Source organism: Salmo salar, chromosome ssa25 (assembly GCF_905237065.1).
Source record: "Salmo salar chromosome ssa25, Ssal_v3.1, whole genome shotgun sequence".
Classification (NCBI taxonomy): domain Eukaryota; kingdom Metazoa; phylum Chordata; class Actinopteri; order Salmoniformes; family Salmonidae; genus Salmo; species Salmo salar.
The window spans coordinates 3,833,018-3,858,273 of NC_059466.1; the positions used below are offsets into that span (position 1 = coordinate 3,833,018).

At 52.1% G+C, this 25,256-nt stretch overlaps 5 non-coding genes and 4 pseudogenes across 5 annotated transcripts; all 9 read left to right on the forward strand.

The window, feature by feature from the left end:
* Positions 1-1,177: 1,177 nt before the first annotated feature.
* On the forward strand, positions 1,178-1,294 carry LOC123730628 (U5 spliceosomal RNA). Its single transcript, XR_006762063.1, has one exon. It is a non-coding gene; the product is annotated as a U5 spliceosomal RNA (small nuclear RNA).
* Positions 1,295-6,951: 5,657 nt separating this feature from the next.
* LOC123730568 (uncharacterized) lies at positions 6,952-7,133 on the forward strand (annotated as a pseudogene).
* A 545-nt stretch (positions 7,134-7,678) lies between these two features.
* Positions 7,679-7,795, forward strand: LOC123730629 (U5 spliceosomal RNA). The gene has a single exon (XR_006762064.1). It is a non-coding gene; the product is annotated as a U5 spliceosomal RNA (small nuclear RNA).
* A 2,259-nt stretch (positions 7,796-10,054) lies between these two features.
* Positions 10,055-10,235, forward strand: LOC123730575 (uncharacterized; annotated as a pseudogene).
* A 553-nt stretch (positions 10,236-10,788) lies between these two features.
* LOC123730630 (U5 spliceosomal RNA) lies at positions 10,789-10,905 on the forward strand. Its single transcript, XR_006762065.1, has one exon. It is a non-coding gene; the product is annotated as a U5 spliceosomal RNA (small nuclear RNA).
* Positions 10,906-18,023: 7,118 nt separating this feature from the next.
* Positions 18,024-18,200, forward strand: LOC123730562 (uncharacterized; annotated as a pseudogene).
* A 524-nt stretch (positions 18,201-18,724) lies between these two features.
* LOC123730631 (U5 spliceosomal RNA) lies at positions 18,725-18,841 on the forward strand. Its single transcript, XR_006762066.1, has one exon. It is a non-coding gene; the product is annotated as a U5 spliceosomal RNA (small nuclear RNA).
* Positions 18,842-24,501: 5,660 nt separating this feature from the next.
* Positions 24,502-24,681, forward strand: LOC123730694 (uncharacterized; annotated as a pseudogene).
* A 455-nt stretch (positions 24,682-25,136) lies between these two features.
* On the forward strand, positions 25,137-25,253 carry LOC123730632 (U5 spliceosomal RNA). The gene has a single exon (XR_006762067.1). It is a non-coding gene; the product is annotated as a U5 spliceosomal RNA (small nuclear RNA).
* Positions 25,254-25,256: the final 3 nt, after the last annotated feature.

Genomic DNA, 25,256 nt, shown 5'->3' on the forward strand with positions numbered 1-25,256 from the left:
GACAGAAAGGAAGGAGACAGGGAAGAAGGTGGTGGAGAAGAAAGAGACAGAAAGGGAGGAGACAGAGAAGGCAGTGGTGGCGGGACCAGTAGGAGAAGGAGTGAAGGAGTGGGGGGACAGTAAAGAGGTGAGATCACGGGTGGAGGAGCTAAGGGAGATGGTGGGGGGGCTGCCAGACAATATGAACGAAGCGAGGGGGGGGGGCTGACGGACGCGGAAAGGAATGTTCCCTGGCTGCGCCCTCCACCAATAAAGAGACCGAAGAAGGGGGAGCGCCCGGACAGCAGGAGGAAGAAGGGTGGTAAAAGGGTGGTGGTGGGGGAAGGGCAGGGGGGAGAGGTTGCAGGGCTCTCGTGGGCTCCCTCTTCTTCATGTGTTTTTATACCCCTGGCAGAGCTGGACCTACCAGGCATGGCCCAGGAATGGGGGATGGAGGAAGGAGCAAGTTTCCTGTTTGGGGGCATGGGGTGCTCGAGCCGGAGCCCGGAGGAGGGGGGGTGGTGGATTTGAGTGGGGGGCACAAGACACAGAGTGTGGGTGTGCCGGGTATTGGTGTTGTTTCCAGGGGAGAGGGGATGGTGGCCGAAGGAGGAGCGTCAGGAGTGGAGGAGGCGTCCCCGTCGGTCGGGAGTATAGGGTGAGTTTCTTTGGGTATTTGATGTGGGTATGGGTTTTGGTTTTTAGGTGGGAAGGGAAGACGAGTCTTTGTTTTGGGGTTTTAGTGTTTGTGATATAGTTTAAAAATGCCTAGTTATGATTTTTGATTGATATATGGTTTTGTATTGAAAGGCATTGAACGTAATAAATATATTTTATTTAAAAAATCAAAAAAATCTGTGTTTTTGAGCCCCCCAAAAAATACAATCACTTCACCAGGATTGTGTGTGTGTGTGTGTGTGTGTGTGTGTGTGTGTGTGTGTGTGTGTGTGTGTTTTTTTTTGAGCCCCCCAAAAATATAATCACTTCACCAGGATTGTGTGTGTGTGTGTGTGTGTGTGTTTTGAGCCCCCCAAAAATACAATCACTTCACCAGGATTGTCTATCTGTCTGTCTGTCTGTCTGTGACTTTTTACCCACAGCCCTCGAAAACTTGGAAGAGTGGGTTCGGGGACCACCCGCGGGGACCCGGCCTAGAGTGCACCGTGTGTGTCTCGGGCCCCGACCTCTGACTTCCATACGACTCTGGTTTCTCTTCATTACGCACAAGCCTTTCGCCTTTTACTAAAGACTTCCGTGGAGAGGAACACTTACGAGTTCAACGTATTTTTGGAAGGGCTTTGCTTCTGGCAGAGCCCGGTATCTTGTTTCAAGAGAAATTGACAGAGATGACGCCGAGACTTTTTGCTCAGGCGTTTGACTTGAAGCCGGCTGACCGACCTGCGTATTTTTCCACTCAAAGTAGTCGCTCGGGCAATTGAGTTCAAGCCCGACGATGACTGGTGTATTTGCCGGGCATTGAACAAATAGTCGCACTAGGATTAAAGAGCTAGTGACCTAACGACGCATTAGCGACTTTTAAAAAAAAACACACCCGCCTGTCACCAGGGAAGCGTTGGGTGAGGAGGAGCCAACTTTTGCCAAACCGATGAGGTCTGCCGAGGCCCCCGGGGGCCCGGCGGGTGCAGGGGTCAATTTGTGGGTTATCGCTTCTCGGCCTTTTGGCTCAGATCAAGCTTGGTACCGAGGTGCCCCAAAGCCCGCTGAGCCAAAAGGTCGAAGGAAGGCAGGAGGGAGGAAATTTTGTTTTGTTTACTGGAATCGTTTTTTTCAGATATCCTTTATTTTTCATTGGCTTCTTTTAAGAGAGCTTTTTTTTATTCTTGAAAGAATGGAGAAAAATATAAAGAACAGGTCGGTACCGGGAGTAGGTTTGGCAAATACGCTAAGATTTGCATGGAAGGACCAGGAGGTGGAAGAATTCGGGAGAGAAACATTTGGAAGAACAATCCTGATGGGATGCCTAAAGATGTCGGTGAAGGATGTCCTCTGCCTCCAGGGCAACCCAATGGAGAGGGCGTATGACGTGACCTGCTATACAGAGGAGAAGCATGATGAAATCATGAAGAGGGTGAGGGCGTTGGAAGGAGAAAGGCCGATGTGCTTTTATGGAGTAACAAGCCTTGCCAGGAGTAATTTCAGGGTGGTGACGGTTACAATGTACAATCCGCATGTAAAGGAGGAAGAAGTGAGGGCCTTTCTGGGGAGGTATATGGACAAGGTCTCCTCAGAGAGGCTCCTCAGGGACTCCCTGGGATTTTGGAATGGGAGGAGAGGATTCCAGGCCCTCCTCAGGGAGGACCCAAAGGGACAGGGTGGCTACCTCCATCCCCCTGCGATGTTCTCCCTGGGGGCTGAAAGGGGGACGTTGTTTTATGCACGTCAGCCCCCGTTTTGCAGGCGTTGTATGGCCTACGGTCATATCCTCGCCTCGTGCAGCACAAGAAAGTGCCGAATTTGTGGATCGGTGGAGCACGAGGCGAGGGACTGCGACGAGCCGAAGGCGTGCCACGGGTGTGGCTCGTCAGCGCACCTGTGGCGGGAGTGCCCGGCTCGTCGGAGGTCATACGCGTCTGCAGCTGGGGGGAGCAGGAGCGGGGGATGGGGGAAGAAGAGGAGGGGAAGGAAAGCCATCTCAGGACCAGGGCACTGGCCCAGAGCGGAAGGTAGCACGGAAAGAAGAGGAGAAAGGAGCGGCAGCAGAAGGAACGGAAGGAGAAGGAAGCAAGGGAGTGGAGGAGCGAGAGACTGCAACAATGGAGGGAGAGGTGGTGGAGGGGTGCCGGTGGCAGGGGCTGTGGAGGGGAGGAGGAGGGAATGGGGGTGAGGGAGTGGGGGGACAGCATGTCGAGCGCCCTCGTTGAAGAGATGAGAGGAATGGTGGAGGAGTTGGCAGGGAAGGGGGGTGTATCCCCTTTACCTCCAACTCCTAGGAAGAAAGTGAAGAAGAGGGGTGCTCGACAGGCGGTGAAAGGGAGGGGGGGTGGATGGGGTTGCCAAGCGAGGGATGGGGGAGGGAAAAGTTTCTTTGCTGGTTTCCTCAGCCCCTCAACATGTGGTGGAGCGTGACTCCCAGGAAGTGGCTCAGAGCTGGATGTCTGGGGGGGGATCTCAACTCCTCTTTGAGGAGATGGGGTCCCCTACTCTAAACCCGGAAATTTACAGGGAGGAAGAAGTTACGGGTGTTGGTGGGGAACCCAGGATGCAGAGCACTCCAAGGCCTAACACCATACCTGCATCCTGGGTTGGGGAGATGGAGGAGGACGGGGGCGTCAGGAGAGCAGAAGACGTCCCCGCCGGAGGAGAAGGAGCATGGGAGCATCGGGTGAGCCTCCTGTTTTTTTGATTGTTTTGGGGTTTTAATTTTAAAGAAGTAATGGTTTTGTGTTGTGTTTTGTAAAAATAATATCTTATGTTAATTTTGTTTAGTTTAAATGTAAGGGGTTTAAGGGATTATGTTAAAAGGAGGGCGGCTTTTAGTTTTTTAGAGGGGGTTGGTTTTGATGTTTGTTTTTTACAGGAGGTTCACCTGAGGGATGGAGGGGATGTTGTGAGGTTTAGTAGGGAGTGGGATAAGGGGGAGTCAATTTGGGGTATAGGTGGGGTTCACTCTACGGGTGTGGGGATTTTGTTTGGGAATAGGGAGGTTAGAGTAGAGGGCACATTTGTTGTGATGCAGGGGAGGGTTATGGGGGTGGATGTCACTTTTAGGGATAGTAGGTATAGGTTAGTGGTGGTGTATGGGCCACAGGTGGCGGCAGACAGGAGGGAGATGGTGGACTGTCTGGCGCCCCTGTGTGCCACAAATAGGCACTTGGTGATAGGTGGGGATTTTAACATAGATTTAGGTTTAGCGGGGGATAGTAGTGCAGGCTCCATCACCGGGCTTATGGCTTGCCATGGTCTGGTTGATGGAGGCCTGCACACTACTCCGACAATGGCAGGTCCCACATGGCGCAACTCTCGGGGGGTTGCGCGGAGGCTCGACTATATTTTTCTATCTAGGTCTTTGGGCCAGTTGTCTGGGCGGCTGTTGCCTGTGTTCTTCTCAGATCACGACGGGGTGCTCCTGCAGGTGGGGCCGCCAGTCTGCCTCTTCGGTAGGGGGTACTGGAAATTAGATCGGGATGTGCTGGAGGAGCAAGCTTTCGTTGACACCTTTTTTGGTTTCTTTCGGGGGCTTGAAGGCCTCCGGTCCATGTGCGAGGGGGTGTTAGAGTGGTGGGATTTAGCTAAGGTAAGGATTAGGGCTTTTATAATAGGATATTGTAAGAGGAAAAAAAGGGAGGAAAGGAGGGAGGTGGATCGTATCCAAAGGTTGCTCGAACTCGAGTACGAGGCAGGCAACCTCGGCGGGTCGATTGACTGGGAGAGATCCACTGACCTGAAGGCGCAGCTCAGGGAGCTGCAGGAGCGGAAGGCTCGAGTTTTCCTGGAGCGTGCGCATAATGGCTTTCTAGAACATAATGAAACTTGTTCCGCTATGTTCTTTAAGTCGGTTAGGGGCAGACAGAGTAGGAAGATAATGCATGGGGTGAGGAAAGAAGATGGTAGCATAGTTAGAAAACCGGAGGAAATGGTCAGGGTGACAACTGATCATTTCCGAGGTTTATTTAAAGAGAGGGTAATAGATGTAGAGCAGGGAAATGTGTTTTTAGAACACTTGTCCCGGCGATTGCCGGAGGACATTAGAGATGTGATGGAGGCTCAGATCTCCCTCGAGGAGGTTGAGAGCGCTCTCAGGAGGATGGGAAAAGGGAAGGTGCCTGGGATGGATGGGTTGCCGGCCGAGTTTTACCTCAAGTTTTGGGGTATACTTGGACCAGTGGTCCTTGAAGTCTTGAAGGCCATCCTTGAGACGGGGGTCCCGGGGGGATCAATGGCTGTCGGTGTGCTGTCACTTCTTTATAAGAAGGGGGAAGCAACTGACCTGGGCAACTGGAGGCCATTGACCATGCTGTGTGTAGACTATAAGCTCTTAGCAAAGGTCTTAGCAGACCGGTTGCGCACAGCCCTTCCCTACGTCGTCCACGAGGATCAGACGTGTGGGGTAGAGGGTCGCTCGATCAGATGGAACCTACAGTTGATCAGGGACTCCATCGCTTGGGTAGAAGATAGGGGGCTGCCTTTAATGGTAGCAGCGCTGGATCAGGCGAAAGCCTTTGATCGCGTGAATAGATCCTTTCTATTCAGGGTGTTAGGTAGATTAGGATTTGGGGAGAAGTTTATAGGATGGATCCGTACATTATATGTCGGAGCGGGGTGCCGAGTTAGCGTTAACAGTCACTTAGGTGACGTTTTTGACCTCTCGTCTGGAGTCAGGCAGGGATGCCCGCTCTCGGCTCTCCTCTTCGTTCTGTACATGGAGCCTCTGGGGGCTGCCATTAGGGCAGACACAGGGGTGGAGGGCTTGCTGATCCCTGGAAGTGGCGGTCTCCGTGTCAAGTTGACACAGTACGCCGACGACACCTCCTTGCTGCTTTGCAAGGAATCGTGCTTGACAAGGTCCCTTGCCATTATTGGGGACTTCACCCGAGCGTCGGGGGCGGTTCTGAACCACGCGAAGTCTTCCGTTAAATTTTTCGGAAGATGGAGTGGTAGGACGGATGTGCCCGGAGGGTTATCTCTCTGTAACGGGGCCCTGAGGGTTCTCGGGGTCCACTTTGAGACCTCCGGCTCAGCGACGCTGAACTGGAACATGGGCATCACAGTGGTACAGAGGAAGCTAGCGATGTGGAGGGCTAGGTCTTTGTCCTTTTTAGGCAAGGTCCTGGTTCTCAAGGTGGATGTACTGCCATCTCATTTGTATTTGGCGTACATCTACCCATTGCCGGCTTGTCTGAGGAGGCCTCTAGTGAGGCTAGTGTTTCAGTTCATGTGGGGTGGCAGGTACGAGTGGGTCGCCAGGGCACGCATGATCTGTCCCATCGGGGAGGGAGGTAGGGGGTACCACATCTCCCCCTCAAGCTGGACGCAATTTTTGTTTCTTTTCTGTTAACGGAGCTTGCTCAGCCGGTACTACACCCGTCCGGTTACCTCCTGCGGGTGTTCTTCTCGTATCAGGCGAGAAGCGTAATGGTGTGGTCTAACACGGGTCCTCGGGCGGAACAGCTGCCGTGGCACTTTGGCCATGCGGCCAAGTGGCTGCGTGCGCACCCGAGGTTGAAGTTGCCCGAGTAGGTTTAGATCACAGGCACCTGTACGAGGAGGTTAGACGGGCAGTAAGCCCGGCACCTGTAGTGGGCATCCCGGCGGCGGTCTGGGAGGGGAGTGCAGGCGCGGGGCCTGGACAACAGGCTCAAGGACCTGAATTGGTTGAGCCTCCACAAGTGTTTGCCGGTACGCTCCACCATGTACCGGCATAGCTTGGCGCGATCCCCCACCTGCCCAAGACCTTCTTGTGGCAGGGAGGAGACTGTGCGCCATGTCTTTTGGGACTGTGCCATTGCCGGAGTAGTATGGGCAAAGGCACGGGTGTTGTTAGGAAGGGTTAGAGGTGATTTTGTATTGACGTGGGCTAGGTTAGAGAGAGGTGTAGGGAGAGCGAGGGGCACGGATAGGGATAGGTTTCTGCTCTGGCTTCTCATGAGCCTCTTTAAGCGAGGGCTGTGGGAAGCCAGGCAGAACATGGTCAAGACAGGGAGAGATTGGGGGTGGAAGGAATAGTGAGGAGGGTGGAAGCAGATTTGAGGGGGAGGATGAAGAGGGAGGAGACGAAGTGGGGGCAGCACGCTGCACGGGAGAGATGGAAGGGGGGATTAGGGCTGGGGTTATTTTAGAATAGGGACGGGGAGATAGGGAAAGGTAGTGTGTAGGATGACGGGGAGGGACGATGCTCCCGAGTTTTGTTTTGGGGTTTTTGGTTTGTTTTGTTTTGTAAATTAAAATGCCATTCTATTGATTTTGTATGAAAGGTATGATTTTGTATTGAATGAATGGCATAGAACGTAATAAATTATTTTTTCAAAAAAAAAAAAAATACATCTGTTCTTATCAGTTTAATATCTGATACGTCCCCCATCGGGGGACTACATATTAAATGGATTTTTCGAACAGGGAGTCGGAAATGGGGCTTGCTCCGTCCGCTCCACGCATCGACCCGGTATTGCAGTACCTCCGGGAACGGTGCAACACTTTTCTCCCATTGTCAAGGAAAAAGAAATACACCAAGCTATGTAAAACAGCTAGCAGAAGAAGAGAAGGAATGAAAAAAGAAGAATCATCCAAACTGAAACAAGTGCGAAGCCCCCTTCATGGGGGTCCCCCGTTTTCCCGCCATTTTACTTAAAAAAAAAAAAACATTGGCCAGGAGTGTGTGTGTGTGTGTGTGTGTGTGTGTGTGTGTGTGTTTTTGAGCCCCCCCAAAAAAATACAATCACTTCACCAGGATTGTGTGTGTGTGTGTGTGTGTGTGTGTGTGTGTGTGTGTGTGTGTGTTTTGAGCCCCCCCAAAAATACAATCACTTCACCAGGATTGTGTGTGTGTGTGTGTGTTTTGAGCCCCCCCAAAAATACAATCACTTCACCAGGATTGTCTATCTGTCTGTCTGTCTGTCTGTCTGTCTGTGACTTTTTACCCACAGCCCTCGAAAACTTGGAAGAGTGGGTTCGGGGACCACCCGCGAGGACCCGGCCTAGAGTGCACCGTGTGTGTCTCGGGCCCCGACCTCTGACTTCCATACGACTCTGGTTTCTCTTCATTACGCACAAGCCTTTCGCCTTTTACTAAAGACTTCCGTGGAGAGGAACACTTACGAGTTCAACGTATTTTTGGAAGGGCTTTGCTTCTGGCAGAGCCCGGTATCTTGTTTCAAGAGAAATTGACAGAGATGACGCCGAGACTTTTGCTCAGGCGTTTGACTTGAAGCCGGCTGACCGACCTGCGTATTTTTCCACTCAAAGTAGTCGCTCGGGCAATTGAGTTCAAGCCCGACGATGACTGGTGTATTTGCCGGGCATTGAACTAATAGTCGCACTAGGATTAAAGAGCTAGTGACCTAACGATGCATTAGCGACTTTAAAAAAAAAACACACCTGCCTTTCACCAGGGAAGCGTTGGGTGAGGAGGAGCCAACTTTTGCCAAACCGATGAGGTCTGCCGAGGCCCCCGGGGGCCCGGCGGGTGCAGGGGTCAATTTGTGGGTTATCGCTTCTCGGCCTTTTGGCTCAGATCAAGCTTGGTACCGAGGTGCCCCAGAGCCCGCTGAGCCAAAAGGTCGAAGGAAGAAGGGCGGTAAAGGTTTTTTGACGGAGTTTTTTTCCAACGTTTTTTTGGATTGTTCTGTGGCTTCCTTTTGGAGAGTTTTCTGTTTTTTTCATTGATTGAAAGGGCCATTTTTTTTTTCTTGGAAATGGCGCGTCATGAGAAGGTACCTGGAGTCGGACTGTCGAATACGGTGAGGTTTACATGGAAGAACAAAGAGATTGAGCCATTGGGAAGGGAAACTTTCGGAAGAACCATATTGTTGGGGATACTGAAACTTGAGGTGAAGGACGTTTTATGCCTCCAGGATAATCCGAGGGAAGGAGCTTTTGAGGTGACGTTACAGAAGGAGGAGAGGCATGAGGAAGTACTGAGGATGACGAGAGAGATGGAGAAGGAGAGACCTTTGTGCTATTATGAGGTGACCAGCCTAGCTAAAAACAATTTTAGGGTGGTCACCGTAAGAATATACAACCCGCATGTGAAGGATGAAGATGTGAGGGCCTTTTTGGGGCGCTATATGGACAATGTATCAACGGCAAGGCTCCTCAGGGACTCCCTGGGGTTCTGGGATGGCCGGCGAGGTTTCCAGGCACTCCTCAGGGAGGACCCTAAGGGACAGGGTGGCTACCTCCATCCTCCTGCGATGTTCTCCCTGGGGGCTGACCGGGGGACGTTGTTCTACGCACGTCAGCCCCCGTTTTGCAGGCGTTGTATGGCCTACGGTCATATCCTCGCCTCGTGCAGCACAGGAAAATGCAGATTTTGTGGATCTGCCGAGCACGAGGCGAGGGACTGTGACGCGCCGAAGGCATGTCACGGGTGTGGCATGCAGACGCACCTGTGGCGTGAATGCCCGGCGCGTCAGAGGTCATACGCGTCTGCAGCAGGGGGGGGAGCGAGAGCGGAGGATGGGGGAAGAAGAGGAGAGGAACAAGAGGAAAGAAAAGGCACGGAGGAAAAGGACACAGTGCGGGAGGAGAAGGAAAGAGCGGCAGTGGGAGAAGAGAGAAAGAAAGAAATGGACTTGGTGGAACCAGAAGGACGGAAGGCTGAAGGAGAGGAGGAGCAGGAGGAGGAAAGAGACAGGAGGGTGGAGGGGCTGGAGAAGACGGTGGTGGAGAAGAAGGGGACGGAGAAGGCAATAGAGAGGGAGGAGACAGGGAAGACGGCGGTGGAGGAGAAAGAGAGAGAAAGAGAGGAGACAGAGAAGGCAGTGGTGGCGGGACCAGAAGGAGAGGGAGTAAAGGAGTGGGGGGACAGTAAAGAGGTAAGATCACGAGTAGAGGAGCTGAGGGAGATGGTAGGGGGGCTGACGGACACGGTGAATGACGCGGTGGGGGCCTGACGGACGCAGATAGGGATGTTCCCTGGCTGCGCCCTCCACCGATAAAAAGACCTAAAAAGTGGGAGCGTAAGGACAGCAGGAGGAGGAAGGCTGGTAAGGGGGGGTAGGGCAGGGGGAGAGGATGCGGGGCCCTCATGGGCTCCCTCCTCTTCATGCTCTTTACACCCCTGGCTGAGCTGGACCTTCCAGGCATTGCCCAGGGTTGGGGGACGGAGGAAGGTGGTAATTTTTTGTTTGAGGGCATGGGGTGCTCGGGCCAGAGTCAGGAGGAGGGCGGGGTGATAGATTTAAGTGGGGGCACAAGACAGAGTGTTCGCTTGTGCCGGGCACTGATTCTGTATCCAGGGGAGAGGGGATGGTGGCCGACGGCGGAGCGTCAGGAGTGGAGGAGGCGTCCCCGTCGGTCGGGAGAATGGGGTGAGTTTATTTGGATTTTTTTGTTGTTAGTATGGGTTTGGTTTGTAGGTGAGAAGGGGAGGGAAGATGTTTTCCTGGGTCTTTGTTTAAGGGTTTTTGGTTTGTGTAAAAAAAAAATCTGTTCTTATCAGTTTAATATCTGATACGTCCCCCATCGGGGGACTACATATTAAATGGATTTTTCGAACAGGGAGTCGGAAATGGGGCTTGCTCCGTCCGCTCCACGCATCGACCCGGTATTGCAGTACCTCCGGGAACGGTGCAACACTTTTCTCCCATTGTCAAGGAAAAAGAAATACACCAAGCTATGTAAAACAGCTAGCAGAAGAAGAGAAGGAATGAAAAAGAAGAATCATCCAAACTGAAACAAGTGCGAAGCCCCCTTCATGGGGGTCCCCCGTTTTCCCGCCATTTTACTTTAAAAAAAAAAACATTGGCCAGGAGTGTGTGTGTGTGTGTGTGTGTGTGTGTGTTTTGAGCCCCCAAAAAATACAATCACTTCACCAGGATTGTGTGTGTGTGTGTGTGTGTGTGTTTGTGTGTGTGTGTGTGTGTGTGTTTTTGAGCCCCCCAAAAATACAATCACTTCACCAGGATTGTGTGTGTGTGTGTGTGTTTTGAGCCCCCAAAATACAATCACTTCACCAGGATTGTCTGTCTGTCTGTCTGTCTGTCTGTCTGTCTGTCTGTCTGTCTGTCTGTCTGTCTGTGACTTTTACCCACAGCCCTCGAAAACTTGGAAGAGTGGGTTCGGGGACCACCCGCGGGGACCCGGCCTAGAGTGCACCGTGTGTGTCTCGGGCCCCGACCTCTGACTTCCATACGACTCTGGTTTCTCTTCATTACGCACAAGCCTTTCGCCTTTTACTAAAGACTTCCGTGGAGAGGAACACTTACGAGTTCAACGTATTTTTGGAAGGGCTTTGCTTCTGGCAGAGCCCGGTATCTTGTTTCAAGAGAAATTGACAGAGATGACGCCGAGACTTTTTGCTCAGGCGTTTGACTTGAAGCCGGCTGACCGACCGGCGTATTTTTTCCACTCAAAGTAGTCGCTCGGGCAATTGAGTTCAAGCCCGACGATGACTGGTGTATTTGCCGGGCATTGAACAAATAGTCGCACTAGGATTAAAGAGCTAGTGACCTAACGACGCATTAGCGACTTTTAAAAAAAAACACACCCGCCTGTCACCAGGGAAGCGTTGGGTGAGGAGGAGCCAACTTTTGCCAAACCGATGAGGTCTGCCGAGGCCCCCGGGGGCCCGGCGGGTGCAGGGGTCAATTTGTGGGTTATCGCTTCTCGGCCTTTTGGCTCAGATCAAGCTTGGTACCGAGGTGCCCCAGAGCTCGCTGAGTCAGAAGGTCGAAGGTGGTAGGGAGGAGAGTTTTCTTGGGTTGGAAACTTCTTTAATTTTCCCTCCAAATTTTTTTTTTGGAGCTCATTTATCAAGAAAAATGGCGCGGATTTCAAGCAGCAGATCGGTTCCTGGTATGGGTCTAGCAAACACGGTACGGTTTGCATGGAGGGATAAGGAGTTGGAGCCAGCCGGGAGAGAAACCTTTGGGAGGACGATCCTGATGGGGGTATTGAAGCTGGCGGTTAAAGACGTTTTTTGCCTCCAGGGGAATCCCACAGAAGCCGCTTATGATGTGACTTTTTACAATGAGGAAAAACATGATGAGATCATGCAGAAGGTGAGAGAAGTTGGAGCTGGAAGGCCGATGTGCCATTACGAGGTCACAAGCTTGGCGAGGAATAATTTCAGGGTGGTAACCGTAAACATCTATAACCCCCATGTCAAGGACGAAGAGGTGAGGGCCTTTCTGGGGAGGTATATGGACAAGGTATCCTCAGCAATGCTCCTCAGGGACTCCCTGGGGTTTTGGAATGGGAGGAGAGGGTTCCAGGCCCTACTCAGGGAGGACCCAAAGGGACAGGGTGGCTACCTCCATCCCCCCGCTATGTTCTCCCTGGGGGCTGACAGGGGGACGTTGTTTTATGCACGTCAGCCCCCGTTTTGCAGGCGTTGTATGGCCGGCCATACCCTCGCCTCGTGCAGTACAAAAAAGTGCAGATTTTGTGGATCTGGAGAGCACGAGGCGAGGGACTGCGACGTGCCGAAGGCGTGCCACGGGTGTGGCTCGTCTGCACACCTGTGGCGGGAGTGCCCGGCTCGCCAGAGGTCATACGCGTCTGCAGCTGGGGGGGGAGCAGGAGCGGGGGATGGGGGAAGAAGAGGAGGGGATGGAAGGCCGGCTCAGGACGTGAGCACAGGCCCCGAGGGGAAGGCCACAAGGAAGGAGGAGGAACAAGGAGCGGCAACAGGAGTGGAGGCAGACAAGGAAGGAACGGGAGCAAAAGAACTGGGAAGAGAGGAGGAGGAGGAATGCAAGAGAGTGGAGGAGCCTGAGAGAGAAGAGCGCGAGGGGGGTGGTGGCGAAGGAGACGGTGGAAGGACCAGTGGAGGAGGAGGAGGAGGGGGGAGGCGGGAGTGGGGGGGAAAGTGCCCTGGTGGAAGAGATGAGGGGTATGGTGGAGGAGCTGGCGGGGACAGAGGGGGGTATCTCTCCTCTACCACCATCACCAAAGAAGAGGGCGAAGAGGAGGGTGCGTTTGGCTGACAGTGAGAGGGAGGCCAAGAGACCGATGGGGGCGGGAGAGACCTCTGGGTTGCCGCTGGATTCCCCAAACCCTCAACTTCTGGTGGGGGGGGACCCACCTAACAAGGCCCAGGGCTGGGTGGATGAGGAGGTGGGGAGTTTTTTGTTTGGGGACTCCGTCTCCCCTATTCTCTTTCAGACCAGCTATAGCGCTGGGGAGGGGGAGGAGTGTGCGGGTAGACCCAGGATGCAGGGCACCCCGGTGCCAAACACCATTCCTGCATCCTGGGTTGGTGAAATGGAGGACACGTCGGGTGTACGGACGGCGTTCCCGCCGGTAGACATGGAGCATCGGGTGAGTCTCCTGTTTTTTGTTTTTCTGTTGGGGTTTAGTTTTTTTCTTGAGTAAAGGTTGATTTGTTTTATTTATTATAATTATTCATGGGGTTAAATTTTACGTTTGTTAGTTTAAACGTAAGGGGATTAAGGGATTTTGTTAAGAGGAGGGCGGTTTTTAGTTATTTGGAAGGTGTGGGTTTTGATTTTTGTTTTTTGCAGGAGGTTCACCTGAGGGATGGAGGGGATATCAGTAGGTTTAGGAGGGAGTGGGACAAGGGGGAGTCGGTTTGGAGTATAGGGGGGTGCACTCATCGGGGGTAGGGATTTTGTGTGGGCATAGGGAGGTAAAGGTGGAGGGTTATTTTGTGGTTATGCAGGGGAGGGTGTTGGGGGTGGATGTCACTGTAAGAGATTGTAAATTTAGATTAGTGGTGGTGTACGGGCCACAGGTGGCGGCAGACAGAAGGGAGATGGTGGACTGTCTGGCGCCCCTGTGTGTTACAAATAGGCACTTAGTGATAGGAGGGGATTTTAATATAGATTTAGGGGTAGGGGGGGATAGTAGTGCAGGCTCCATCACTGGGCTAATGGCTTGCCATGGTCTGGTTGATGGAGGCCTGCACACTACTCCGACAATGGCTGGTCCCACATGGCGCAACTCCCGGGGGGTTGCGCGGAGGCTCGACTATATTTTTCTATCAAGGTCTTTGGGTCGGTTGTCTGGGCGGCTGTTGCCTGTGTTCTTCTCAGACCACGACGGGGTGCTCCTGCAGGTGGGGTCGCCAGTCTGCCTCTTCGGTAGGGGGTACTGGAAGTTAGATCGGGAGGTGCTGGAGGAGCAAGCTTTCGTCAACGCTTTTTTTGGTTTCTTTCGGAGGCTTGAAGGCCTCCGGTCCATGTGCGAGGGGGTGTTAGAGTGGTGGGATTTAGTTAAGGTAAGGATTAGGGCTTTTATAATAGGGTATTGCAGGAGGAAAAAAAGGGAGGAAAGGAGGGAGGTGGATCATATCCAAAGGTTGATTGAACTCGAGTATGAGGCAGGCAACCTCGGCGGGTCGATTGACTGGGAGAGATCCACAGCCCTGAAGGCGCAGCTCAGGGAGCTGCAGGAGCGGAAGGCTCGAGCTTTCCTGGAGCGTGCGCATAATGGCTTTTAGAACACAATGAGACTTGTTCCGCTATGTTCTTTAAGTCAGTTAGGGGCAGGCAGAGTAGGAAGGTAATGCATGGGGTTAGGGAAGAAAATGGCAGTATAGTTAGAAAGCCGGAGGAGATGGTCAGGGTGACAACTGATCATTTCCGAGGTTTAATTAAAGAGAGGGTAATAGATGTAGAGCAGGGAAATGTGTTTTTAGAACACTTGTCCCGGCGTTTGCCGGAGGACATTAGAGACGTGATGGAGGCTCAGATCTCCCTCGAGGAGGTTGAGAGCGCTCTCAGGAGGATGGGAAAAGGGAAGGTGCCTGGGATGGATGGGCTGCCGGCCGAGTTTTACCTCAAGTTTTGGGGTATACTTGGACCAGTGGTCCTTGAAGTCTTGAAGGCCATCCTTGAGACGGGGGTCCCGGGGGGATCAATGGCTGTCGGTGTGCTGTCACTTCTTTACAAGAAGGAGGAAGTAACAGACCTTAGCAACTGGCGGCCGTTGACCATGCTGTGCGTAGACTATAAGTTGTTAGCAAAGGTCTTAGCGGACCGGTTGCGCACAGCCCTTCCCTACGTCGTCCATGAGGATCAGACGTGCGGGGTAGAGGGCCGCTCTATTAGGTGGAACCTACAGTTGATCAGGGACTCCATCGCGTGGGTAGAAGACAGAGGGCTGCCTTTAACCTGTTAGGGCTAGGGGGCAGCATTGACACGGCTGGATAAAAAACATACCCGATTTAATCTGGTTACCACTCCTACTCAGTAACTAGAATATGCATATACTTATTACATATGGATAGAAAACACCCTACATTTTCTAAAACTGTTTGAATGGTGTCTGTGAGTATAACAGAACTCAAATGGCAGGTCAAAACCTGAGAGATTCCTTTACAGGAAGTGGCCTGTCTGACCATTTCTGGAACTTCTTTGCCATCTCTATCATTTACTAAGGATCTCTGCTCTAACGTGACACTTCCCACGTCGTCCATAGGCTCTCATAGCCCGGGAAAAAGAGAATGTCGTCATTCCAGCCCCAGGCTGAAACACATTATCGCCTTTCTCAAGTGGCCCATCAAGAGACACTAGCTTATGCGCGTGACCCCGACCGCCCCGCCTTTGGGATTTTTTTCCTCTGTTTGCCGAAAAGGAGATTCCCTGTCGGAATTTTACCGCTTTTCTACGAGAAAAATGACGTAAAAATTGATTTTAAACAGCGGTTGACATGCTTCGACGTACGGCAATTGAATACTTTGAATTTTATTGTCAGGAATTGCGCCAGCGCGCGACACTTCTTTACTATTTCGGATAGTGTCTGGAACGCACGAACAAAACGCCGCTATTCGGATATAACGATGGATTATTTTGGACCAAACCAACATTTGTTATTGAAGTAGACGTCCTGGGTGTGCATTCTGGCGAAGACAACAAAAGGTAATGACATTTTTATAATAGTAAATATGATTATGGTGAGTGCTAAACTTGCCGGATGTCTAAATAGCGAGCCCGTGATGCCTGGGCTATATACTTAGAATATTGCAAAATGTGCTTTCACCAAAAAGCTATTTTAAAATCGGACATATCGAGTGCATAGAGGAGGTCTGTATCTATAATTCTTAAAATAATTGTTATGCTTTTTGTGAACGTTTATCGTGAGTAATTTAGTAAAATGTTAGCGAATTCCCCGTAAGTTTGCGGGGGGTATGCTAGTTCTGAACGTCACATGCTAATGTAAAAAGCTGGTTTTTGATATAAATATGAACTTGATTGAACAAAACATGCATGTATTGTATAACATAATGTCCTAGGGTTGTCATCTGATGAAGATCATCAAAGGTGAGTGCTGCATTTAGCTGTCTTCTGGGTTTTGGTGACATTATATGCTGGCTTGAAAAATGGGTGTCTGATTATTTCTGGCTTGGTACTCTGCTGACATAATCTAATGTTTTGCTTTCGTTGTAAAGCCTTTTTGAAATCGGACAGTGTGGTTAGATTAACGAGAGTCTTATCTTTAAATGGCTGTAAAATAGTCATATGTTTGAGAAATTGAAGTAATAGGATTTTGAAGATTTTGAAAATCGCGCCACAGGCTGGCAGTGGATGTTACGTAGGTGGGACGAATTCGTCCCGCCGGTCCCATAGAGGTTAATGGTAGCAGCGCTAGATCAGGCGAAAGCCTTTGATCGCGTGAATAGATCCTTTCTATTCAGGGTGTTAGGTAGATTAGGATTTGGGGAAAAGTTTATAGGATGGATCCGTACTTTATATGTCGGAGCGGGGTGCCGAGTTAGCGTAAACAGTCACTTAGGTGACGTTTTTGACCTCTCGTCTGGGGTCAGGCAGGGATGCCCGCTCTCGGCTCTCCTCTTCGTTCTGTACATGGAGCCTCTGGGGGCTGCCATTAGGGCAGACACAGGGGTGGAGGGATTGCTGATCCCTGGAAGTGGCGGTCACCGTGTCAAGTTGACGCAGTACGCCGACGACACCTCCTTGCTGCTTTGCAAGGACTCGTGCCTGACAAGGTCCCTTGCCATCATTGGGGACTTCACCCAAGCGTCGGGAGCGGTTCTTAACCACGTGAAGTCTTCCGTAAGTTTTTCGGAAGATGGAGTGGTAGGACGGATGTGCCCGGAGGGTTATCTCTCTGTAACGGGGCCCTGAGGATTCTCGGGGTCCATTTTGAGACCTCCGGCTCAGCGACGCTGAACTGGAACATGCGCATCGCAGTGGTACAGAGGAAGCTAGCGATGTGGAGGGCTAGGTCTTTGTCTTTTTTAGGCAAGGTCCTGGTTCTAAAGGTGGATGTATTGCCATCTCTATTGTACTTGGCGTACATCTACCCATTGCCGGCTTGTCTGAGGAGGCCTCTAGTGAGGCTGGTGTTTCAGTTCATGTGGGGTGGCAGGTACGAGTGGGTCGCCAGGGCACGCATGATCTGTCCCATCGGGGAGGGAGGTAGGGGGGTACCACATCTCCCCCTCAAGCTGGACGCAATTTTTGTTTATTTTCTGTTGGCGGAGCTTGCTCAGCCAGTACTACACCCGTCCGGTTACCGACAGCGGGTGTTCTTCTCGTATCAGGCGAGAAGCATAATAGTGTGGTCTAACACGGGTCCTCGGCCGGAACAGCTGCCGTGGCACTTTGGCCATGCGGCCAAGTGGCTGCGTGCGCACCCCGAGGTTGAAGTCGCCCGAGTAGGTTTAGATCACAGGCACCTGTACGAGGAGGTTAGACGGGCAGTAAGTCCGGCACCTGTAGTGGGCATCCCGGCGGCGGTCTGGGAGGGAGTGCAGGCGCGGGCCTGGACAACAGGCTCAAGGACCTGAATTGGTTGAGCCTCCACAAGTGTTTGCCGGTACGCTCCACCATGTACCGGCATAGCTTGGCGCGATCCCCCACCTGTCCAAGACTTTCTTGTGGCAGGGAGGAGACTGTGCGCCATGTCTTTTGGGACTGTGCCATTGCCGGAGTAGTATGGGCAAAGGCACGGGTGTTGTTAGGAAGGGTTAGAGGTGATTTTGTATTGACGTGGGCTAGGTTAGAGAGAGGTGTAGGGAGAGCGAGGGGGACGGATAGGGATAGGTTTCTGCTCTGGCTTCTCATGAGCCTCTTTAAGCGGGGGCTGTGGGAAGCCAGGCAGAACATGGTTAAGACAGGGAAAGATTGGGGGGTGGAAGGGATAGTGAGGAGGGTGGAAGGAGATTTGAGAGGGAGGATGAAGAGGGAGGAGAGGAAGTGGGGCAGCATGCTGCCCGGGAGAGATGGAAGGGGGATTAGGGCTGGGGTTATTTTAGATTAGGGACGGGAAGATAGGGAAAGTTAGTGTTTAGGATGACGGGGAGGGATGATGCTCCCCTGAGTTTTTGTTTTGGGTTTTCGTTTGGTTGTGAATTTAAAAATGCCATTATTATTTGTGTTTGGATGGAATGTATGAGTTTGTATTGTTTTGTATTGTATGAATGGCATTGATTGTAATAAATTATTTTTTCCAAAAAAAAAAAATCTGTTCTTATCAGTTTAATATCTGATACGTCCCCCATCGGGGGACTACATATTAAATGGATTTTTCGAACAGGGAGTCGGAAATGGGGCTTGCTCCGTCCGCTCCACGCATCGACCCGGTATTGCAGTACCTCCGGGAACGGTGCAACACTTTTCTCCCATTGTCAAGGAAAAAGAAATACACCAAGCTATGTAAAACAGCTAGCAGAAGAAGAGAAGGAATGAAAAAGAAGAATCATCCAAACTGAAACAAGTGCGAAGCCCCCTTCATGGGGGTCCCCCGTTTTCCCGCCATTTTACTTAAAAAAAAAAAATACATTGGCCAGGAGTGTGTGTGTGTGTGTTTTTGAGCCCCCCCAAAAAATACAATCACTTCACCAGGATTGTGTGTGTGTGTGTGTGTGTGTGTGTGTGTGTGTGTGTGTGTGTTTTGAGCCCCCAAAAATACAATCACTTCACCAGTTGTGTGTGTGTGTGTGTTTTGAGCCCCCAAAAATACAATCACTTCACCAGGATTGTCTATCTGTCTGTCTGTCTGTCTGTCTGTCTGTCTGTCTGTCTGTGACTTTTTACCCACAGCCCTCGAAAACTTGGAAGAGTGGGTTCGGGGACCACCCGCGGGGACCCGGCCTAGAGTGCACCGTGTGTGTCTCGGGCCCCGACCTCTGACTTCCATACGACTCTGGTTTCTCTTCATTACGCACAAGCCTTTCGCCTTTTACTAAAGACTTCCGTGGAGAGGAACACTTACGAGTTCAACGTATTTTTGGAAGGGCTTTGCTTCTGGCAGAGCCCGGTATCTTGTTTCAAGAGAAATTGACAGAGATGACGCCGAGACTTTTTGCTCAGGCGTTTGACTTGAAGCCGGCTGACCGACCTGCGTATTTTTTCCACTCAAAGTAGTCGCTCGGGCAATTGAGTTCAAGCCCGACGATGACTGGTGTATTTGCCGGGCATTGAACTAATAGTCGCACTAGGATTAAAGAGCTAGTGACCTAACGATGCATTAGCGACTTTAAAAAAAAACACACCCGCCTGTCACCAGGGAAGCGTTGGGTGAGGAGGAGCCAACTTTTGCCAAACCGATGAGGTCTGCCGAGGCCCCCGGGGGCCCGGCGGGTGCAGGGGTCAATTTGTGGGTTATCGCTTCTCGGCCTTTTGGCTCAGATCAAGCTTGGTACCGAGGTGCCCCAAAGCCCGCTGAGCCAATAGGTCGAAGGAAGGCAGGAGGGAGGAAAGTTTTTTGTTTTGGAATTTTTTTCCCAACAATATTTTTTTCGAGAACACAAGTATCCAAGAGAAAATGGCGCCAAATGTATCGAGCAGATCAGTCCCTGGGATGGGATTGGCAAATACTGTGCGTTTTGCTTGGAGAGATAAGGAGAAGGAGCCGTCTGGGAGAGAGACCTTCGGGAGGACGATCCTAATGGGAGTGCTGAAGCTGGAAGTAAAGGACGTTTTTTGCCTCCAGGGGAACCCAATGGAAGGAGCATTCGACGTGACCTTCTACACGGAGGTGCAACATGACGAGGTCTTGAAGAAGGTGAGAGAAGTGGGAGGAGATAAGCCGATGGGCCATTATGAAGTCTCAAGCCTTGCAAGGAGCAATTTTAGGGTGGTGACAGTGAACCTGTACAACCCGCATGTGAAAGACGAGGAGGTGAGGGCATTCCTCGGGAGGTATATGGACAATGTATCAACAGCAAGGCTCCTAAGGGACTCCCTGGGCTTCTGGAATGGGAGGAGGGGATTCCAGGCTTTGCTCAGGGAGGACCCTAAGGGTTTGGGTGGTTACCTCCATCCTCCTGCAATGTTCTCCCTGGGGGGCTGACAGGGGGACGTTATTTTACGCCCCGTCAGCCTCCATTCTGCAGGCGTTGTATGGCCTACGGTCATACCGTGGCCTCGTGCAGCACTAGGAAGTGCAGATTCTGCGGATCGGGTGAGCACGAGGCCAGGGACTGTGACGAGCCCAAGGCGTGCCACGGGTGTGGCTCGTCTGCGCACCTGTGGCGGGACTGCCCGGCTCGTCACAGGTCATACGCGTCTGCAGCTGGAGGGAGAGCAGGGGATGGGGGTAGAGGAGGAAAAGAGGACCAGGACACCGGAGCGGGCCTGGATGGACAGACACCAAGGGAGGAGACGGCGGTCCCGAGAGGAGAGAGGCAGAGGAGAGAGAAGGTCAGAGAAGATGGGGAGAAGGGGAAGGAAGAGGACGGAGTCAAGGGAGCGGCGAGGAAGGAGACGGCGACAGCAGTGGGAGAGGAGGTGGAGAAGGACAAGAAGGAAGGCCCAGAGGGGGATTTGGAGAGGGGGGGAAGGAGGAAAGGAGTGGGGGGACAGTGACATGTCGAGTGCCCTGGTGGAGGAGATGAGGGGCATGGTGGAGAAGCTGGCGGGGAGGGGGGACGATGTCTCCCCTTTGACGCCCACACCAAAGAGGAAAGCGAAGAGGAGGGGGAGCTACAGGGAAGGCAAGAAGGAGAGTGGTGGGGGGGAGGAGGGGGAGGCCAAGAGAGCAATGGGGGAAAAGGGGAGTAAGGCCGGAGATGCCTCAGCAACCTCATTGGCTCCCCCGGACTCTGATCTGCTGGGGGAACTGGATCACCCAGGTGGGGCTCAGGAGAGGGCGCTTGGGGGGTCGCAGCCCCCTTTTTGTGATACAGGGCCCCTTTTTTTTCTGCCCAGAAAGCAGTGGGGAGGGGGAAATGGAGGAGCTGGGAGACCAATCCAGGGTGCAGGGCACTCGGGTGCCCAACACCATTCCCGCATCCTGGATTGGGAAGATGGAGGAAGAGGGGGCGGCGTCAGGAGAGGAGAGGACGTCCCCGCTGGATGAGATGGAGCAGGGGAGCATCGGGTGAGCCTCCTCTTTTATTTTGTGTGTTTTGTGGGTGAGGGTTTCTTTGTTTTATTTTATAATGAATATTTCTGTTACTTTTCTTAGTTTAAATGTAAGGGGTTTAAGGGATTTTGTTAAAAGGAGGGCGGTTTTTAGTTATTTAGAGGGTGTGGGGTTTGATTTCTGTTTTTTACAGGAGGTTCACCTGAGGGATGGAGGGGACGTAAATAGATTTAGGAGGGAGTGGGATAAGGGAGAATCATATTGGGGTATAGGAGGGGTGCACTCAACAGGAGTAGGGATTTTGTGTGGGAATAGGGAGGTTAAAATAGAAAGCACTTTTTGTATAATGCAGGGGAGGGTGTTGGGGGTAGATGTAACATATAGGGAGGGTAGATATAGGTTAATTGGGGTGTATGGGCCACAGGTGGCGGCAGACAGGAGGGAGATGGTGGACTGTCTGGCGCCCCTGTGTGTCACAAATAGGCACTTGGTGATAGGAGGGGATTTCAATATAGATTTAGGGTTAGTGGGTGATAGTAGTGCAGGCGCCATCACCGGGCTAATGGCTTGCCATGGTCTGGTTGATGGAGGCCTGCACTCTACTCCGACAATGGCTGGTCCCACATGGCGCAACTCCCGGGGGGGTTGCGCGGAGGCTCGACTACATTTTCCTATCTAGGTCTTTGGGTCAGTTGTCTGGGCGGCTGTTGCCTGTGTTCTTCTCAGATCACGACGGGGTGCTCCTGCAGGTGGGGTCGCCAGTCTGCCTCTTCGGTAGGGGGTACTGGAAATTAGATCGGGATGTGCTGGAGGAGCAAGCTTTCGTCGACACCTTTTTTGGTTTCTTTCGGGGGCTTGAAGGCCTCCGGTCCATGTGCGAGGGGGTGTTAGAGTGGTGGGATTTAGTTAAGGTAAGGATTAGGGCCTTTATAATAGGATATTGTAAGAGGAAAAAAAAGGGAGGAAAGGAGGGAGGCGGATCGTATCCAAAGGTTGATTGAACTCTAGTACGAGGCAGGCAACCTCGGCGGGTCGATTGACTGGGAGAGATCCACAGCCCTGAAGGCGCAGCTCAGGGAGCTGCAGGAGCGGAAGGCTCGAGCTTTCCTGGAGCGTGCGCATAATGGCTTTTTAGAACATAATGAGACTTGTTCCTCTATGTTCTTTAAGTCGGTTATGGCCAGACAGAGTAGGAAGATAATGCATGGGGTGAGGAAAGAAGATGGTAGCATAGTTAGAAAACCGGAGGAAATGGTCAGGGTAACAACTGATCATTTCCAAGGTTTATTTAAAGAGAGGGTAATAGATGTAGAGCAGGGAAATGTGTTTTTAGAACACTTGTCCCGGCGATTGCCGGAGGACATTAGAAATGTGATGGAGGCTCAGATCTCCCTCGAGGAGGTTGAGAGTGCTCTCAGGAGGATGGGAAAAGGGAAGGTGCCTGGGATGGATGGGTTGCCGGCCGAGTTTTACCTCAAGTTTTGGGGTATACTTGGACCAGTGGTCCTCGAAGTCTTGAAGGCCATCCTTGAGACGGGGGTCCCGGGGGATCAATGGCGGTCGGTGTGCTGTCACTTCTTTATAAGAAGGGGGGAAGCAACTGACCTTGGCAACTGGCGGCCGTTGACCATGCTGTGCGTAGATTACAAGCTACTTGCAAAGGTTTTAGCAGACCGGTTGCGCACAGCCCTTCCCTACGTCGTCCATGAGGATCAGACGTGCGGGGTAGAGGGTCGCTCGATCAGATGGAACCTACAGTTGATCAGGGACTCCATCGCTTGGGTAGAAGATAGGGGGCTGCCTTTAATGGTAGCAGCGCTAGATCAGGCGAAAGCCTTTGATCGCGTGAATAGATCCTTTCTATTCAGGGTGTTAGGTAGATTAGGATTTGGGGAGAAGTTTATAGGATGGATCTGTACATTATATGTCGGAGCGGGGTGCCGAGTTAGCGTAAACAGTCACTTAGGTGACGTTTTTGACCTCTCGTCTGGGGTCAGGCAGGGATGCCCGCTCTCGGCACTCCTCTTCGTTCTGTACATGGAGCCTCTGGGGGCTGCCATTAGGGCAGACACAGGGGTGGAAGGCTTGCTGATTCCTGGAAGTGGTGGTCTCCGTGTAAAGTTGACACAGTACGCCGACGACACCTCCTTGTTGCTTTGCAAGGACTCGTGCCTGACAAGGTCCCTTGCCATCATTGGGGACTTCACCCGAGCGTCGGGGGCGGTTCTTAACCACGCGAAGTCTTCTGTTAAGTTTTTCGGAAGATGGAGTGGTAGGACGGATGTGCCCGGAGGGTTATCTCTCTGTAACGGGGCCCTGAGGATACTCGGGGTCCATTTTGAGACCTCCGGCTCAGCGACGCTGAACTGGAACATGGGCATCGCAGTGGTACAGAGGAAGCTAGCAATGTGGAGGGCTAGGTCGTTGTCCTTTTTAGGCAAGGTCCTGGTTCTCAAGGTGGATGTATTGCCATCTCTATTGTACTTGGCGTACATCTACCCATTGCCGGCTTGTCTGAGGAGGCATCTAGTGAGGCTGGTACGAGTGGGTCGCCAGGGCACGCATGATCTGTCCCATCGGGGAGGGAGGTAGGGGGGTACCACATCTCCCCCTCAAGCTGGACGCAATTTTTGTTTCCTTTCTGTTGACGGAGCTTGCTCAGCCGGTACTACACCCGTCCGTTTACCTCCTGCGGGTGTTCTTCTCGTATCAGGCGAGAAGCGTAATGGTGTGGTCTAACACGGGTCCTCGGGCGGAACAGCTGCCGTGGCACTTTGGTCATGCGGCCAAGTGGCTGCGTGCACACCCCGAGGTTGAAGTTGCCCGAGTAGGTTTAGACCACAGGCACCTGTACGAGGAGGTCAGACGGGCAGTAAGTCCGGCACCTGTAGTGGGCATCCCGGCGGTGGTCTGGGAGGGAGTGCAGGCGCGGGGTCTAGACAACAGGCTCAAGGACCTGAATTGGTTGAGCCTCCACAAGTGTTTGCCGGTACGCTCCACCATGTACCGGCATAGCTTGGCGCGATCCCCCACCTGCCCAAGGCTTTCTTGTGGCAGGGAGGAGACTGTGCGCCATGTCTTTTGGGACTGTGCCATTGCCGGAGTAGTATGGGCAAAGGCACGGGTGTTGTTAGGAAGGGTTAGAGGGGATTTTGTTTTGACTTGGGCTAGGCTAGAGAGAGGTGTAGGGAGAGCGAGGGGGACGGATAGGGATAGGTTTCTGCTCTGGCTTCTCATGAGCCTCTTTAAGCGGGGGCTGTGGGAAGCCAGGCAGAACATGGTTAAGACAGGGAAAGATTGGGGGGTGGAAGGAATAGTGAGGAGGGTGGAAGGAGAGTTGAGAGGGAGGATGAAGAGGGAGGAGAGGAAGTGGGGGCAGCATGCTGCCCGGGAGAGATGGAAGGGGGGATTAGGGCTGGGGTTATTTTAGAATAGGGACGGGAAGATAGGGAAAGTTAGGGTTTAGGATGACGGGGAGGGATGATGCTCCCCTGAGTTTTTGTTTTGGGTTTTCGTTTGGTTTGTGAATTAAAAATGCCATTATTATTTGCGTTTGAATGGAGTGTATGATTTTGTGTTGTATTGTATGAATGGCATTGAATGTAATAAATTATTTTTTCTAAAAAAAAAAAAAAATCTGTTCTTATCAGTTTAATATCTGATACGTCCCCCATCGGGGGACTACATATTAAATGGATTTTTCGAACAGGGAGTCGGAAATGGGGCTTGCTCCGTCCGCTCCACGCATCGACCCGGTATTGCAGTACCTCCGGGAACGGTGCAACACTTTTCTCCCATTGTCAAGGAAAAAGAAATACACCAAGCTATGTAAAACAGCTAGCAGAAGAAGAGAAGGAATGAAAAAAGAAGAATCATCCAAACTGAAGCAAGTGCGAAGCCCCCTTCATGGGGGTCCCCCGTTTTCCCGCCATTTTACTTACTTAAAAAACATTGGCCAGGTTTTTTTTGAGCCCCCAAAAATACAATCACTTCACCAGGATTGTGTGTGTGTGTGTGTGTGTGTGTGTGTTTTGAGCCCCCCATTTCCCAGGTTTTTTGAGCCCCCCAAAATACAATCACTTCACCAGGATTGTCTGTCTGTCTGTCTGTCTGTCTGTCTGTCTGTCTGTGACTTTTTACCCACAGCCCTCGAAAACTTGGAAGAGTGGGTTCGGGGACCACCCGCGAGGACCCGGCCTAGAGTGCACCGTGTGTGTCTCGGGCCCCGACCTCTGACTTCCATACGACTCTGGTTTCTCTTCATTACGCACAAGCCTTTCGCCTTTTACTAAAGACTTCCGTGGAGAGGAACACTTACGAGTTCAACGTATTTTTGGAAGGGCTTTGCTTCTGGCAGAGCCCGG